The sequence below is a fragment of the Nothobranchius furzeri genome, chromosome 16 (genome assembly GCF_043380555.1).
Source record: "Nothobranchius furzeri strain GRZ-AD chromosome 16, NfurGRZ-RIMD1, whole genome shotgun sequence".
Classification (NCBI taxonomy): Eukaryota; Metazoa; Chordata; class Actinopteri; order Cyprinodontiformes; family Nothobranchiidae; genus Nothobranchius; species Nothobranchius furzeri.
This window is the reverse complement of record NC_091756.1, coordinates 35,179,879-35,195,605: the sequence shown is the minus strand read 5'-3', so window position 1 is coordinate 35,195,605 and position 15,727 is coordinate 35,179,879. Positions and strand designations below refer to the sequence as shown.

Sequence of the window (15,727 nt, the reverse complement as noted above, 5' to 3'; positions counted from 1 at the left end):
CCAGTGCGCCACAGAGCGTGCAGGGTGACTGTCTCTGCAGCGTGCGTCGCGGCGCTCCGCTGTTGGCGTCACCCCTCCCTCTTGGCACAGGGGGTGCCTTTGGGGTTGGTTCTCGTGAGGAAAGTGGTCACGACAGATGCGAGCCTGTCAGGTTGGGGGGGGGGGGGGGGGGGGGCTCCTGGAGGGTCGCTCTGTCAGGGGTGTGTGGAGCAGAGAGCTCTGGGGGACACACATAAATTATCTGGAACTCCTCGCGGTCTTTCTGGCCCTGAAGCGCTTCCTGCCTTTTCTCTCTGGCCATCATGTCCTAGTGAGAACAGACAACACCACGACTGTGGCTTATATAAACCGCCAGGGGGGGCTGCGCTCCGTGCGGTTACACACGCTGGCACGCAGACTGATCCTATGGTGCAGCAGGCATCTCCTCTCAATCAGAGCCACCCACGTCCCGGGTGTTCTGAATCGGGGGGCGGATCTGTTGTCCAGAGGGACACCCCTGTACGGGATTGGAGCCTGCATCCAGCAGTGTTGGAACAGATTTGGATCCGGTTCGGCAGAGCCGTAGTGGATCTTTTTGCCTCCAAGGAGAATGCTCAGTGTCCTCTGTTCTTCTCCCTGCGCGACCGAGACGCTCCACTCGGCGTGGACGCGCTGGCGCACGACTGGCCACCCGGACTGCTTTACGCTTTTCCCCCAGTGGCCCTGATACCACCCACCTTGCTGAGGGTACGAACCCAGCGCCACACTCTCATTCTGGTGGCCCCATACTGGCCAGCCATGCATTGGGTGGCGGACATTTTCCAGCTCCTGGAGGGCCAACCTTGGAAACTGCCGCTTCGCAGGGACCTGGTGTCCCAAGCGGGAGGCGCGATCTTCCACCCTCATCCAGAACGGCTGGCCCTGTGGGCCTGGCCCCTGAGGGGTGTGGGCTAGTGTCAGCAGAGCTGCCCCAGGCAGTCATTCGAACCATTCAGAATGCTAGGGCCCCCTCCACTAGGTCCCTATATGACTGTAAATGGAGGGTGTTTGAAGCCTGGTGTCAGGGCAGGGAGGTCTCACCCTTCCAATGCCCGGTGAACGTCATTCTGTCTTTCCTGCAAGACTTGTTGGATGGGAAGAAGGCTTTCTCCACCATTAAAGTGTACCTAGCAGCCATTTCCGCCCGACACTTGGGTTTTGGGAGGAAATTGGCAGGTCAACACCCCCTGGTGTGTAGCTTCATGAGGGGCGCGTGCAGGCTTCTCCCTGTGTCCCGACCCCTGGTGCCCTCATGGGATCTGTCCTTGGTGCTGTCGGCCCTCTCCGGGCCTCCATTTGAACCTATGGACGGCCTGGACCTTAAGATCCTGTCTCTTAAGGTGGTGCTACTCCTGGCTTTGGTATCTGCAAAGCGAGTTAGTGACTTACAGGCTCTCTCTGTGCACCCATCCTGCACCCAGTTTGCACCAGGTGACATGAAGGTGTCCTTGATGCCCAACCCTGCCTTTGTGCCTAAGGTGGTGGGCTCCTTTTCTCCTATTATCCTCACAGCTTTCTACCCGCCACCCTTCTCCTCTCCTGAGGAGGAGCGGTGGCACAAGCTGTGTCCAATTCGCGCGCTCAAGGAGTATGCGAATCGGACGGAGAACCTTCGCAGGGGGGACCAGCTTTTTGTGTCATGGGGTGGGCCTCGTAAGGGGAAACCCGTCACAAAGCAGCGGCTTTCCCACTGGATTGTGGAGGCTATTTCTATGGCTTACTCCTGTCAGGGCATTCAGGCACCTGTTGGGCTCAGGGCCCATTCTACTAGGGGCCTGTCTGCTTCTTGGGCCCTTTTTCGGGGGCTGTCAATCCAGGAGATTTGTGCTGCAGCAAGTTGGGCTTCTCCACTTGCATTTGCACGCTTCTATAAGCTTGATGTTTCGGTCCCTGCAATGACTCACACGATTCTGAGTGTGGGGTCTTTGGCGGGCCAAGACGTATCCCTGTAGGTTGGTGATCGCTGGATAAGCTGTCTGGCAATACGGGAGTCTCCATATCCCATAGTGAGACATCGAAACGAATGTTAAGAAAGAGAACTTTAGGTTACTATCGTAACCCCGGTTCTCTGAGTAACATGAGTGAGATGTCTCACCAGACAACCCTTCATGCTGGGCGAAGCGAGAAGAGGTGTTTATCTTGAATAGTGCGTGCGTGGGGACGGTTGCTACTTATAGTAGCAGGGGGACGCGTACGTCACGGTCACTGGCCAATCAGGATTGGCGTATTGAGATAAGTGCTTCTGAGGAATCCGCGGAGGGGCGTATCCCATAGTGAGACATCTCACTCATGTTACTCAGAGAACCGGGGTTACGATAGTAACCTAAAGTTTTATCTTGACAGGTGCTAGATAAAAAATAGTTTCTTCTTCTACAAACATCTTCTCTTATTAAAAAATACAAGGACTTGCCATGAACAAAATGAGCCTCACAAACTATGCTGCAGGAATCTTGGCCTTCTTCGGCAAGTCCCGGGCACCCGCAATAATTTTTGCATATCGCGGCCCTTTATGGTGGAAATTCCAGTAAAACTTTTAATCGAGACTCCCACAGGTCGAACAATCAACCACACAGCAAGAATGATCAATCTGCTTTGCTAAATTCTCTTCCAAATGTGCAAAACAATTGAATTATAGGCAAAATATGCTGTTCCTTGCCACCCAATTCGATGATGTAATGTGAAAAACATAAACTTTGACAGATCATCCTTATACACTAAATACCACAACAGAGCTCTATGAAGTTGTTTTCATAAATGGAACACTGATTTGTGAAGATGGATTTTTCACCTCAAAATGAAAAAGATTAAATAATAGGGCAGTAACAATATTGGCAATATCGCGATATCGCCATTGTAAAATGCCCGCAATACAGTTGTGGTCTTGTCATAATATTGTACAGTATGTCTTGAGGTAAAAAATAACACTTTTCACTTTACTCCACATGAGCGTAGCAAAGTAAACTACATAGACCATGATCCTTTGCTTCCGCGTCATTGGCCAGTTCACCAATGGGAATGCGTACAGCCCACACAGCCTGGTATTTTTAGTGCCTGGGTCTTTTTATTTATTGAATGGGCTGTTTAATAAGGCCTTTATTTTGGCTGTTAATTCCGTACCTGTGTTGCGATTTCTTTTATAAGTATATATTGAGCTGTTACTTGAGTTTTGCACTTTATGGCTTTTCAGGCTGTTCAAAATGTCATAATGATAATAAAGTTAATGACAATTGTACCAATGACCACAGTATTTTTTACTGTGAGTCTTATTATTGTGAGCATGGTCACAATACCGTGAGCCTCCCCACAATATTGCAATAGATATCGTATCGTGAGGTTCATATCGCGACAATATCGTATCATGACATTTGGATATTGTTACACCCCTACTAAATAATCTAAACAAGCTTTTGTTGTGAAGATAGCAGAAAAAATACATTATTAGTTGATTCAAGTTCTCTGTAATCTTTAAGGACCTATATCATGCTATTTTACACATTTCAGAGCAACAATAGGCACAATATATGATAAAATGTTACTGCTGGCACTATTGAGATGTAATGTTTTCTGAATAAAGAGAATTAATTAATTATTAAAAACTCAAAAGTTTCGAAAATTGTTACTGTTAAGTATCAATTCCTAGGTACTAGGGCTGCACAATATATCGAAAAATTATCGTCATTGCGATAACAGGACGTGCAATAGGCCCATCGCAAAGCACGTCAAAAACGGCGATAAATGTTTGGTTTAAACATTTCCATCCGTGTCATACATCAACTTTTTGTAAACCAGCTCTGTTTTTTATGCGGAAGCATTATTTGACCAATCAAATGTAGCCCTTCTGATATGCGGCCAATCAGATGGGTCCGTTCACGTAATACGCCCGCCCCCTATGTAGACCCTTAACCCAAAATTCCACTATCTCCTTTCCGCTCTGCCCCCGCTTTCCGCTGCCGCTCGCTTCCCTTGTTTGTCATACTGGCTCAGATTAACGAACGCACTTTGTGCTGAAGTTTCTGGAATCAGCGCTGCTTTCAAACGTGAACGTGAGTCAGCTCGGTGTCGTTAAGCAGTTGATAATAACCGGGCTGACTCCGACACGTGCCGGTGAACCAACCCACCGTTAGCCCCAGGCTCCGGTTAGCTTCCAGCTAAAAGGCTACAGCACTCTCCTCCAAGTCCCCACCTGCTAAAGAGGGCCTGGAAAAGTTCCCCCACACATCAAAGTGATTTTTCATTCATGAGCTTTTATAACCTTGTTAATCAGGATAGTAAATTTGCTGCTGCACATAAACTGTCAGTCAGAAGCTCTGCTAGCCGGTTATTTTAAGAGGAGCTAGTTCAATTTGTTAGCTTGTTATCAGAATCATAGTTACAGTTTCATCAACTGAGCTGCTTTTTAAGATCTAGGTAAACTTGTTCAATTTGGGGATAAAAACAAACGTTTTCATATATTTTCCATGTAGGTTTTTTTTTGCCAGTTGCTCTTCTGAAAGGTAGACAATTGTTTTTCTCTTTCCCTCAGAAAATCTTAATGTTCACCTAGTTTGGCCCAGTACAGTTCACTTCTCAATTACAGCAACAGCCTTATATCATAACCACATAAGTGGAGAAAATGCTCAGTAGCAATGAGATAATTTGCTGCTGCATTTAAGTGATGTTAACTATTATTTAACATTTAAACCTATTTTCTGATTTTTTTTTATTTATTCAAAAAACCCTTAGTATTTGGAGCATCAGAAAAAGTTTTATGGTGGAGGTGATGTTTTAAAGTCACTGAGAAACTGCATGCATGCAGTTTGTTGTTTTGCTGCTAATACAGTAGCAGGTGCAGCTGCATATTTTTGCAATAAAAATGTTATGTTGTAATGGAATTCATGCATTCATTTTTGTTTGCTTTGAACCCAGAGCAGACGTCACACGCCAGACGACATCAACACTGCATACTTTAGTATTTGTTCATTTATCGTGCGTAAATTGATATCGCAATATTAAGCACTGTTATCGAATATCGCAGGTTTTCCTAATATCGTGCGGCCCTACTAGGCACTAGGGATGCACCGATCAGGTTGTTTGCTGCCGATCACCGATACCGATATCAAAGAATGCTGATCACTGATACCGATCACGTGGATTGGACCAGAAATTTTCTACAACATTATAATGAGTGCTACAAACTACATAATCTGGGAATAAAGGAAATGTAACCTAATCTAAAATGGTCTGTATTAGGGTTGTCACGGTGTGAAAATTTAACCTCACGGTTATTGTGACCAAAATTACCATGGTTTTCGGTATTATCACGGTATTTTTTTTAAACGTGCTACATTTTCACACAGTTAAATAAACCCTGTATGTCAGGAAATATTGTCCTCAGTTTGTGTCTAAATTTTGCCTAAAATGTGTTATTTTGTAATTATGTTGTTTATTTGTTTACATTTTTTCCCTTTAGTCTTTAAAATACCAATATTTGCCCATAACTTCTTATTTTATGTCTGTTTGATGTCATCATTTAAAAATATTAGATCAGATGATACTCAGTACTCAAGTAGCCTTCTAATCAGATACTTTTTTTTACCCTTACTTGAGTAATAAACCGTATATCAGGAAAATATTGTCCTCGGTTTGTGTCCTTCCAGTGAGCTTTGCAGATGTGGGGAAAATGTCATCAGGCAGTAATCATTGTTAAATTCATAATTATTCTCAGAGAGAGACCAACTCTTATCTACCGCTGGGAGCCCCGTAATGCATAGCGTCATTTCAGCATGGGGGTGTCCGCGACACGGTTTATAAGCAGGTAGCGGCGCTGCGGCTGCTTTATAGCGACTCGTTGCATTCTCCCTCAACCCAAATCCTCGGATCACGCATTTTAGCTAAAACGCTAACGTTAGCTTGCCTTGCGTTGACTGTAGAGTTGTGGGTGATGGTCACGCAGATGTGTCATGAGATTTGAAGCGTTGCTGCCTTTCACAGACACTTTTTCTGCACGTGCTGCAAACAGGGTGGCCGTCTTCTATAAACTCCCTCGGCATTCTTCAAATATCTAAAATATGCCCGTACTTCCGACTTTGTCTTCTTTGAGGGATAAAAAATGTCCTCCTGAGCGCTGCCGTCTCCTCCTTTGACCATTATTTCAGCTTTAGCTTCAAGAAAGTTTTGGTTGTAAACAATAAAGCGTGCATGTGCCGCCGGCAACTTCAGCCGATGATACGGTGGCTGGTAAGGGTCACCGCGCCTACACCGCAGCCACGGTAAACCCACCAAGATAATATAGTTTTTTAAAAAACAAGACGGTTATTATTGTCAACTTTTTTTTTTACCGGGGTTTACCGCTACACTGGTTACCACCGCTACACTGGTTACCATGACAACCCTACGGCTGATCGGTCTGCTTTGATCTATTTTGAAAATTCCGATCAAAACCGATAGGGGCGCTATCGGCCGATTACGATCAAATGCCGATCCATCGGTGCATCCCTACTAGGTAACGGGAATTGGTACCAAATCGATTCAAATGTGAAAGGTACCCATCCCTACCCAAGAATGAGGTCAGCTGACTACCTGAATATACTGAATGACCAGGTTATTCCATCATCCCTGATGGCACGGGCATATTCCAAGGTAACAATGCCAGGATTCATCAGGCTCAGATTGTGAAAAAGTGGTTCTGGGAGCATGAGACATCATTTTCACACATAGATTGGCCACCACAGAGTCCAGACCTTAACCCCATTGAGAATCTTTGGAATGAGCTGGAGAAGGCTTTGTGCAGCGGTCAGAGCCTACCATCATAAATGCAAGATCTTGTTGAAACATAAATGCAACACTGGATGAAAATAAATCTGGTGACATTGCAGAAACTTATCAAAACATTGCCACAGCCCTCAAGGCCTGGAATTGAAGAGCCCTGTTCTAGATGCTTGGATTTGATTAAATTCTGCCTCGTCCTGTGTAAAGCCCACCTATTTCATAACATAACCCTAGATCACCAGCAAAGGTGACGCCACAGGCCTCCCCATCACGGGAATGCACATCACTCAATAGAGCCGCATAATGAAGGCATAAACATTTTCAAATGTGAACAACTCCACTACTTTTAAATATATTCATGATATTAACACGTTTTTTTAATGTACTTCCTAAACATGTGATGTTTTTTGGCAGATAAACTAAGGAAATTACATATATACATACATACATACATACATACAAACATACATACATACATAAATAATAATTTAAAAAAGATGTAAAGGAAAACTTTTGTATCGGCAGATACTCAAAATCAGATGACTCAGACTCGGATATTGAGCAAAGAAAAATGTGATCAGAACATCCCTCATCAGATTATTCAGATCTTATTGAACTCTGGTAGTCAAGTATGGAGAGTGTTGAGAAAATAGTAAAAATTTGTCAATGTAATTATATTCATCAGTACAACCTGTTTATCGACAAACCAAGAAAATATACAGATCAATGAAACAAACACATCTCTACAAAGACATGAAATAAAAAGTTGCTGTTGCAAGGTTTTACTTTTCTTGACATTTCACACCCATTTAAAAAAAAAGAAGAAATCAATCTCTACTCTAAATTAAAGACTGGAAGTATGGAGGCATTTCAAACTGCAATTTCCAAGAGAGATGAAAAAATTGCAACCCTTGTCAAAGTGCCAGTGAACACTACGTCTGTTTCCAAAGCTCTGGTCTTCGAGGACTGCAGTAAGCCACAGACAAACCTTAAAACTATAATTGGTATAGGGGCTGAGGATCGATTGAAAAGCGCATGTTCGGTCTCTGTGGAAGTGATTTCATATTCTGCCCTTGGTCATGGTGCTCCTCCTTTCCTAAAAACTCAATCTCAGTAAGGTGTGAACTATTGATTTAGCTACAGCGATCAGCCTGCCTCGCTCATCACACCGACTTTCCACAATTACAGTGAAGAGGGTTTGACAGCGCAAAAACAGCATTAGCACCAAGGCTTCACCTTCGCTCTGTACTTCTCAACAAAAAGCCTGTGCACCTCACCAGGCATAGGGGGGTTAAATGGATGGAGGACCCAAACGTATATTTAATATGTTCAGTCACCTTGTTCATGCTGTTATCAACAATTTTACTTGTTGTGTTGACCTTTAAGTGGAAATACTCTACAATGACAAAAATAAGAAACTGAAGGTATTTTAAGTTTTACGAGAATAGTTTACAGGGACTCAAGTAAATATTGACATATGCTATAGAGCCATTGAATGTTACAGTTTACATTTGAGTAATTGCCCACATACGCACGTTGGGGGCAAAATGACCATCTGCCGCCACTATGCAGACCTGTATCCCTACGATTTAAACAAAAATAAATAAATAAATAAATAAATAAACATATGGATTTAGATATTACTATTTTGGATCATCCAACACATTTTTGTGCAGATGATCAAAAAGTTACATCGTAAAGCTAACAGTGTTTAGCGCAAAGCTTCGAAATCCATTTGAAATGGCCAACAAGCTGTGGGCTGTGTGCTAAGAAAGTGCTTATTATCGAATGGGGGGCAAACAATATTTTAGGTTTTGTGTGAAAATATGTGTAGGACTAGAAATGTGCATCACCAAATTTACGACATTGAACCAGACACGGAGAAAAGCATAGGTAAGTTCAGCAAGCTTTGAATCCTTCCTTCAGGAGGAAAGAACCACCATAAATCTGGCCATGTGGTAAGTAGCAGCTATGCTAGGGGAGAGGAGATTCTGTAGTGATGCTGCCACATATGTGATGTACCCGATTCGTAGTCATGCTAATTATGAACTTGTACAAGCTGATAAATCTCAAAGTATGCAACAGTTTTGGTTGAAACACCCATCATTACTTTTCATTAAAATTGCAGTACAACATATGTGCGATCCAGGGTGTAAGGTAGTAGATTAGAAAAATAACTCTTTCAGCCCCGTTGACATGAATTCATTTTTTCGTCCTTCCAGGGACCCTTTAGCTGACAAGAAAGGGAAGAGATTTAGGGCCGTGATATACTTACTAGGGATGCACCGATGGATCGGCATTTGATCGTAATCGGCCGATAGCGCCCCTATTGGTTTTGATCGAAGTTTTCAAAATAGATCAAAGCAGACCGATCAGGTAGGGTTGTCACGGTAAGTGTAGCGGTAAACCCCGGTAAAAAAAAAGTTGACAATAATAATAACCGTCTTGTTTTTTAAAAAAACTATATTATCTTGGTGGGTTTACCGTGGCTGCGGTGTAGGCGCGGTGACCCTTACCAGCCACCGTATCATCTGTTGAAGTTGCCGGCGGCCTATGCGCGCTTTGTTGTTTACAACCAAAACTTTCTTGAAGCTAAAGCTGAAATAATGGCCAAAGGAGGAGACGGCAGCGCTCAGGAGGACATTTTTTATCCCTCAAAAAAGACAAAGTCGGAAGTACGGGCATCTTTTAGATATTTGAAGAATGCCGAAGGAGTTTATAGAAGACGGCTATCCTGTTTGCAGCACATGCAGGAAAAGTGTCTGTGAAAGGTAGCAACGCTTCAAATCTCATGACACATCTGCGTGACCATCACCCACAACTCTACAGTCAACGCAAGGCAAGTTAACGTTAGCGTTTTAGCTAAAATGCGTGATCCGAGGATTTGGGTTGAGGGAGAATGCAACGAGTCGCTATAAAGCAGCCGCAGCGCCGCTACCTGCATATAAACCGTGTCGCGGACACCCCCATGCTGAAATGACGCTATGAATTACGGGGCTCCCAGGGGCAGATAAGAGTTGGTCTCTCTCTGAGAATAATTATGAAATTAACAATGATTACTGCCTGATGACATTTTCCCCACATCTGCAAAGCTCACTGGAAGGACGCAAACCGAGGACAATATTTTCCTGATATACGGTTTATTACTCAAGTAAGGGTAAAAAAAAGTATCTGATTAGAAGGCTACTTGAGTACTGAGTATCATCTGAACTAATATTTTTAAAATGATGACATCAAGCAGACATAACGTAAGACGTTATGGGCAAATATAGGTATTTTAAAGACTAAAGGGAAAAAATGTAAACAAATAAACAACATAATTACAAAATAACACATTTTAGGCAAAATTTAGACACAAACTGAGGACAATATTTCCTGACATGCAGGGTTTATTTAATTGTGTGAAAATGTATCACGTTTAAAAAAAATACTGTGATAATACCGAAAACAGTGGTTATTTTGGTCACAATAACCGTGAGGTTAAATTTTCACACCGTGACAACCTTAATACAGACCATTTTAGATTAGGTTACATTTCCTTTATTCCCAGATTATGTAGTTTGTAGCACTCATTATAATGTTGTAGAAAATTTCTGGCCAATCCAAGTGATCGGTATCTGTGATCAGCATTCTTTGATATCGGTATCGGTGATCGGCAGCAAAAAACCTGATCGGTGCATCCCTAATACCTACTCAGGGTTTTTCCTGGCTCATATTGAGGCAGGAGGTGGTACCATCCTGACCATGCGCCAGCACATGCATACTCTGTGCATTCAACTACCTCACTTTTTTAAAGGCACAATATTTTTTCGTTAAGTGTTCTAATCTAAAATTCTGTTGATTAATTGAATATTCCATTTGACAACGTTTCAAGTTAAACAAAACTGGTTTGCTGCTAAAAATATGAAATAAATCAACAAAATTATCAGGCTGAAATAACAGACTCTTATTATAAAAGGCTCAATAATATGCATTAGATTGGTGTTTAGTTCCCTTTTTCCCATCTGATATTTATAGTTAAAATATTTTTAATTATTTGACCTACATTTCAGTAACATTTTAGGTTTGTATTAATAACACTCATCTTAGTCAAAATAACACATACAGATATCCAGTAAAATATAATGCCTTTCATTAACATGCATTTGCATTTAAATTCTGCTGCTAACAATGTAATGGTGGCATGGCTATTATGTACGGGTTGGCAATAATTCTGTTTAAATTATGTTCAAAGATAGAAGCGTTTGTGAATTATATACTACAACGGCTTGCCGTACTTCCTGCTCCTGTGTGTGGAGCAGAGGTGTAGCAGTAATGTGACTCATATCTGCAGCGGTTCTGATCCGTAGCGCTACAGGAAGCAGAATAAACAGGGTGGTGGGGACATTTCATCTTCTTGTCGAGTTTAGTCTTTCTTAGTTTTATGATCATCGTATATTTTTCTGTGCGCCAATTGATCGTGAGACTGATACCCGTTAGCTTTAGCGTTAGCCAATCTGCGTGTAGCTGCACTTTTGATCCCAAACTTTGGGCCGGTTCTGCCTTTATGCCTTTGCTGGTTCCTTTATTTTCCTCCACTGCATCCAGATTACCACACTGTATGACAGTAAAAAGCATTGTTCTTACACGTAACTTACTTTTGTTCAATAAAGTTCTGGGGAAAATAGCAATTCAAAGATGTTGCACCAGTGCTACGTTTAAAAATAGACAGACAAGCACAGACAGTTTTTTCTCATCGCACTGTACAGCCCTGCTCTGATATGGAAGAGCATGGGGGGAAATCAGCACGTCAATAGAACCAACTAACCATAGATATATACCAACTAGCGAGAAAAGCAATTTTTAATCTTCTTTTTCTGCAGCGGTTTTAGCGCTGCTGATACAGCGCCCCTGTAGTGGTGCAAAGCTGCAACTGCAGTTAAAATAACATCCATATAGCTGGGGGCAGATTGAAATCAGGCTGGGACGGCACAAAATTAGCTGGAGGCGGCCGCCAAGCAAATTTGAACGCAGGAAAACCCCTGTTACTGTCTGACCTCGCGTTGGTGCAGGCAGCGTCGTTGTTCACATACATGCTGCTGCATAGCACTGCACTGCACGTAGTACTGGGGTGTCGCACTAGGGGATGCACTAGACTACTCAGAGAGGACGAAGAATTGAATTTGGGGGTACAACCAAAACAAACATGGTGTCAATAGAAAAGAGAAACATGGTATCAATAGACAATGTTGTGCCCGAACATGTTGAATGAACGATCGTTCGTGAATTTGTTAGTTTTTTTCGTGAACGTGAACTGAACTGAACTCGTTCGTATTTTGCCTGACGAACATAAAAGTGAGTGCGTTCATCCTGGCATGCGTGAACGGGTTTATGAACCCGTTCTTTTGCCGTTCTAGCTCTAGATCTCCATGGAGCTTTTCCAAAGCTAAAGCCTAGCTAAAACATCCACTTAACCATAGTTTATAAAAAGAAGAACACGCAAATGCTGCCAAACATAGGCAGTAGCGGTTGGTGCGCTGTCTACTCTTCTACGTCTATGCTGTGTGCAGGAGTCAAAGTTCATTCAGAAAAATAGAAAAGGGGCTTAACTGAGAGATTACACTTTTTTTAATGTTTTGCACTTGTAATATTGCACTTTGAGTTTGCTACCTCAGCCTGCTTCCTAATATTGTTTAATAATTTCCCATTTAAAAAAACTTTTCAAATAATGTTTTCCTCATGTTAATAAGAATATACTGTAGTAAAACTGCAGCTGGGTATGAGTGTGGTCTGAACGGGTGCCAACTATTGGAAAATTATTTCATAAGATATATATATATATATATACAGTGGGGCAAAAAAGTATTTAGTCAGCCACCGATTGTGCAAGTTCTCCCACTTAAAATGATGACAGAGGTCAGTAATTTACATCATAGGTACACTTCAACTGTGAGAGACAGAATGTGAAAAAAATCCATGAATTCACATGGCAGGATTTTTAAAGAATTTATTTGTAAATCAGGGTGGAAAATAAGTATTTGGTCACTTCAAACAAGGAAAATCTCTGGCTCTCACAGACCTGTAATGTCTTCTTTAAGAAGCTTTTCTGTCCTCCACTCGCTACCTGTATTAATGGCACCTGTTTGAACTCATTATCTGTATAAAAGACACCTGTCCACAGCCTCAAACAGTCAGACTCCAAACTCCACTATGGCCAAGACCAAAGAGCTTTCAAAGGACACAGGAAAAGAATTGTAGACCTGCACCAGACTGGGAAGAGTGAATCTACAAAAGGCAAGCAGCTTGGTGTGAAAAAATCAACTGTGGGAGCAATTATCAGAAAATGGAAGCCATACAAGACCACTGATAATCTCCCTCGATCTGGGGCTCCACGCAAGATCTCATCCCATGGGGTCAAAATGATCATGAGAACGGTGAGCAAGAATCCCAGAACCACACGGGGGGACCTGGTGAATGACCTGCAGAGAGCTGGGACCACAGTAACAAAGGTCACCATCAGTAACACACTACAACGGCAGGGAATCTAATCCTGCGGTGCCAGACGTGTTCCGCTGCTGAAGCCAGTGCATGTCCAGGCCCATCTGAAGTTTGCCAGAGAGCACATGGATGATACAGCAGAGGATTGGGAGAATGTCATGTGGTCAGATGAAACCAAAGTAGAACTTTTTGGTATAAACTCAACTCGTCGTGTTTGGAGGAAGAAGAATACTGAGTTGCATCCCAAGAACACCATACCTACTGTGAAGCATGGGGGTGGGACCATCATGCTTCGGGGCTGTTTTTCTGCTAAGGGGACAGGACGACTGATCCATGTTAAGGACAGAATGAATGGGGCCATGTATCGTGAGATTCTGAGCCAAAACCTCCTTCCATCAGTGAGAGCTTTGAAGATGAAACGTGGCTGGGTCTTCCAACACGACAATGATCCCAAACACACCGCCTGGGCAACAAAAGAGTGGCTCCGTAAGAAGCATTTGAAAGTCCTGGAGTGGCCTAGCCAGTCTCCAGACCTCAACCCCATAGAAAATCTGTGGAGGGAGTTGAAAGTCCGTGTTGCTCGGCGACAGCCCCAAAACATCACTGCTCTCGAGAAGGTCTGCATGGACGAATGGGCCAAAATACCAGCTACTGTGTGTGCAAACCTGGTAAAGACCTATAGTAATCGTTTGACCGTTGTTATTGTCAACAAAGGTTATGTTACAAAGTATTGAGTTGAATTTTTGTTGACCAAATACTTACTTTCCACCCTGATTTACAAATAAATTCTTTAAAAATCCTGCCATGTGAATGCATGGATTTTTTTTCACATTCTGTCTCTCACAGTTGAAGTGTACCTATGATGTAAATTACTGACCTCTGTCATCATTTTAAGTGGGAGAACTTGCACAATCGGTGGCTGACTACTTTTTTGCCACACTGTGTATATATATATATATATATATATATATATATATATATATATATATATATATATATATATATATATATATATATATATATATATATATGTGAGAAAAAAGAACTATGAACTAATTCGTTTTTGGAACAGTGAACTTAGTTCAAAATTTTTAAAATTATTAACTAAGAAACAAAATAGTTCGTTTTAAAATGTATGAATTGAACTTTGAAATAGTTCGTTTTTTAAACAAACTTTCCCAACACTGTCAGTAGAAGAGATCAGTAACTGCTTAATTTTGACATACTGACAGACGCTGTATCAAAGATGGTCTCTAATGAAATACCTCAAAACCAGAGACGGAGTCACTATGTGAGTGTGTCTTGCTCGTGTTGTTGACTCAACCTACTGAATACTCATATATTGCAACGTTCAGATGCGGCGAGTCAATTTCGGGGGACGCGCACAAACAAAGCTTCAAATCAATGCAAGTAACATGTTACAGCCATTTTAAACACGCATTTACGTCATCAAACAGCAAGTATACCATGGCCCTAAGGCTCCCTATGGGTTACTAACTTGCCAAAAAATGTTTGACAAACAAAGGTTATTCTCTCTCTCTCTCTCTCTCTCTCTCTCTCTCTCTCTCTCTCTCTCTCTCTCATATATATATATATATATATATATATATATATATATATATATATATAGAGAGAGAGAGAGAGAGAGAGAGAGAGAGAGAGAGAGAGAGAGAGAGAGAGAGAGAGAGAGAAAGAGAGATGAACAAGACATGAGACATGTAGCATTACATTAGTACCTAGATATTACAAAAGTACCTTGGGGTTCTTTTGTGGCTGAAAATACTGGTTGATTATTCAACTAAAAGAAACTTTTTATAAGTTTGAAAATGTTCATAGTACATTTAAAAGTAAATGGATTTGTTAATTATGGTGGTCAGCAAACCTGCACCAAATGATGCAAAAAGTATAGAAGGATATGTTCCAACTCTAGCACATAGAAGAATTTTCATGTCCCTATACTGATAGAAAGCCCAAAATTTAAATGTATTTTCATTGTTTCAATCTAGTACAGTATGGTCTCATAAGTCTTTAATATAAAATAAAAATTTGTTTCTTTTTCTCTCAATTAACGATTTTAAAATAGTGCCAAGATGAGTTCATCTTCCTACAGGAGATTAACACTGATCTTTTTGTGAAGAGTATTAAAGGTCATTTCTGCTCAGTTTTATTGCCAATAATGTTGTTACTCATGCAAATCTCTACACTCTAATAGTTACATTTGAATTCACCATCTATGACAGCTGCTCAGCCAGGAGGTTTCTGAGCAGCTTTGCTCAACACTGCTTGAAAATTTTCTAATACAAACTCTTAGAACACGTATAAGTGCAACCCTACTAAAAATTCAAGCAAATTTTATTGGGTACGTCAATAAAAACGTCTGTTCACTAAAGGCTCATGAAAAAAGCTTTTCGTCTTTGACAAGCATTTACAAAAAGTACGTTTATCTTTAGTTCTGACGTCTTATTATCAAGTTTCACTAGTAGTT

At 41.7% G+C, this 15,727-nt stretch overlaps 1 protein-coding gene across 1 annotated transcript in view; it reads right to left on the bottom strand.

Annotated features, from left to right (window-relative positions):
- The window catches only part of spop (speckle type BTB/POZ protein), a 42,973-nt gene that overhangs the window by 26,728 nt on the left and 518 nt on the right, over positions 1–15,727 (bottom strand). The gene's annotated exons all lie outside the window — the stretch shown is intronic.